Here is a 3,783-nt window from a genome sequence, read left to right on the forward strand (position 1 = left end):
CCACATACTCTGTACCCCGTACCCCGTACTCTGTACCCTGTACCCCATACCCTGTACCCCGTACTCTGTACCCATACTCTGTACCCTGTACCCCGTACCCCGTACCATGTACCCTGTACCCCGTACCCCGTACTCTGTACCCTGTACCCCGTACCCTGTACCCCGTACCCTGTACCCCGTACCCCATACTCTGTACCCCGTACTCTGTACCCTGTACCCCGTACCCCGTACCCTGTACCCTGTACCCCGTACCCTGTACCCCGTACCCCATACTCTGTACCCTGTACCCCGTACTCTGTACCCCATACTCTGTACCCCGTACCATGTACCCTGTACCCCGTATCCCGTACTCTGTACCCCGCACTCTGTACCCCGTACCATGTACCCTGTACCCTGTACCCCGTACCCTGTACCCCGTACCCCATACTCTGTACCCCGTACTCTGTACCCTGTACCCCGTACCCCGTACTCTGTACCCCGTACCCCGTACTCTGTACCCCGTACCCCATACCCTGTACCCCGTACTCTGTACCCATACTCTGTACCCTGTACCCTGTACCCCGTATCCCGTACTCTGTACCCCGTACCCTGTACCCCGTACTCTGTACCCCATACTCTGTACCCTGTACCCCGTACCCCATATCCTGTACCACATACTCTGTACCCCGTACCCTGTACCCTGTACCCCGTATCCCGTACTCTGTACCCCGTACCCTGTACCCCATACCCTGTACCCCGTACTCTGTACCCCATACTCTGTACCCTGTACCCCGTACCATGTACCCTGTACCCCGCACCCTGTACCCCATACCCTGTACCCCGTACTCTGTACCCCATACTCTGTACCCCGTACCATGTACCCTGTACCCTGTACCCCGTACCCTGTACCCCGTACTGTCATAGCACCATACAATCGACACGATATGCATTTTAATACAAATATGTGCCTGAAAAATAAGTTTCACAATACATGATTTTAGACCTGTATACCTCCCAATAGGTAATCAACGAAAACTATAAGGGACAATTTAGTAAGTTTTTACCTGAAAATCAAGTCGATACTGAAAATCTATATCTCCTAACGAAAGTTTACGTAGTTGATAATGACATGACCTAAAGCAAACGTCCAGTGTGGTCAGCCGGTGATAAAAGCTACGACCGAAAAAGTGGCAATATCCGGGCCTTTCAGTGATGGGTAAACATGTACAGCACTACGTATACGCTGTCGACCGACAACACAGTGTCAGTCATTCTTGAATTTATAAATATCATAATATATACCTCTAATCAGATATTTCTGTTCACGTATGGATTTGAATACATGCACGCAATGAGAGGGTGCCGCAGGGAGAATTTCAAACCGCAGAAAGTACGATATCAATAGGTTTAAACGTAAAATAGATCACTCATTTATAACGATGTTATAGATGCCGTTGGAAGATGATTTTGATTCAAAATAGATGCATATAATGTAGTCAGTGCGGCTAGGCGAAAAAAGCGAGAAGTTACCTCTCCTCGGCTGTAAAGACCTTTTTATTAGCAATAACGTATTTAAATACGTTCTTACGTTCGAATTTTGTGCTTTATTTAAGTATTGAACCACTTTTAGTTGGCCTTCATAGGCAATATGAATGCCATCTGGACAAAGGCAAATTCAATGAAGCGCGCTTCATGTTGGATTTGCCTTTGTACAGTTGGAATTCATACTGCCTATGAATGCCAATTGAAAGCGGTTCAATACTTATATTTACCATTTTAAGAATCTTTTCATCCCATAGAAAATTCAATTACACTTATGATTATTTAGCATTTAGTTCAAATAATGCCAACAATCGGTATATGGCATTCATGCCAACTGCATTTGGTAGGGTTATATAGTGGCAATGCCATACGATGGTAAATATATATGATATGATAATCAAATCAAAAGGGGTTCATATTACATGTATCACATCAGGCACTACCAGTAAAGTCGATTCCGTCGGGGAACGATCTACGTTTTATGGGGAATATTTCTAACTTGCAACGGACATCATGACTTGGGCAGATAATATTTCATTATGTGAAATGTATACCTCCAGAACACAGCGACAATTTGAGGATATAACTCGATAATCAGCCAAAACAAAACGAAAAGACAAAAACTGGCCGTCTTCAACTGATGCTCAACACCATCCAGCTACTCGACTGTTAGTCCGAATTATTCTGACGTTTTATCGACTTTTTGCGACATGTGTGTGAAAGTGACGATTTGTTTCTAAAATATCAGTTTTGAAGTGCGACCCGGGCGCGGGTCGCTTATTTTCCGCATATTATAGAGGTCCGGAGTTCTGACGTTAATCGACGACAGACCGATATAAAAAAAGTCGATAAAACGTCAGAATAATTCGGACTACTCCACTGTTAAATTACAAATGTGTCTTACTAAGGCATCATAGACAAAAGTTTGTTTAAGACTTCGACTGCAATGAAGGTGTCAGTATTCGATATTTATTTTGTATTTCAATAACAACGTAAAATAGTCCGCCAGGGAACCTATCATTCTAATATATGATTACTAAGGGGAACATTATTACATAGGCTTTCATTTCACATTGTGGTAAATATTTCGTCCATGTTCACTTCTGTATGACTGCCAGCTAGTGCAAAATAACAAATCTCGTAAACGACCTCTCTCGACCTGTAAAGCAACAACGCCCCCAATACGACGGCAACCGAGCAACATTATCTTTCTCCCTTGACGTCGTATTCTCGCTCCCTCGATGTCATATCCCGGGCCTCGACGCTGTATTCTGACCTTCTGGTTTCGTTGCGCATGGACGTTATTTTTTTGTCAATGAATACAATTGGTTAGATTGACTAAACGTAACAGACTTATTTTTAACGATTCACAAATTCAGAGATCTAGACCAAGCTGCAATATGACGGAGTGGACATGAGTTGAGAAGAGAATATAATACATGGACAATTACGACTGTTTTATAATTTTGTAAACTGACCAACAAAGTCAAAAACACCTCATAACTTTTTAAGTTATCGTACGATTATTTTCTTGCAGTTTGAGTACAAACAATGTACTAGTAAGCAGCGGCTCACAAATTTATATCTAACATCGCGATCAGAAAATGGTTGGAAAATGTGACCTTTGACCTTTGAAACTTGAACACCAATGCCCACCAACATTTAATTAGATATAACCTTTATTTCATTCGGTTGAAAAACTTACCACAATATGCAATCGGATAAGATTTATTATTCAAGAGGATTAATTATGGAAATTAAAAACACAACCCCGATAAACTTGAATAGATTCTTTCAGGTAGGGGCAGGTCTGCCACCCGTACGAAATTACTGAGACTATTAATAGTCAGTACGTATTAAGCACTTTTGGATCATTTTAGAGACTGATGGTTAGTATTCATCCTTTCTGGACCTTTTTTAATATTTGGCATTGTATACTTTTTTGTATCTAAACATGATTTCCTTTCTATTGTCGGAAAGGGGCATTGTGTCAATGTTTTTTTTCAAAATTTAAATAAAATTTAATGCATGTCAGAATAAAAATGAATTTTACAAAAGTTTATACAATTTAGCAATTTCCTCTCATGAAAACATGTTTATCATAAACAAATAGATACATCAAATATTCTACAAAATATTCAAGACTGAGATGCAACAAAGAGGGAATCAATCATAATTGTTTGAGAATAAAAAGAAGAAATATTATTAAGTCCCACAAACCACCAGGTTTCAAACAAGTACGACCAATCCCTTTCCCTTTGT

The sequence above is a fragment of the Mizuhopecten yessoensis genome, unplaced genomic scaffold (assembly GCF_002113885.1).
Source record: "Mizuhopecten yessoensis strain PY_sf001 unplaced genomic scaffold, ASM211388v2 scaffold9873, whole genome shotgun sequence".
Lineage (NCBI taxonomy): Eukaryota > Metazoa > Mollusca > Bivalvia > Pectinida > Pectinidae > Mizuhopecten > Mizuhopecten yessoensis.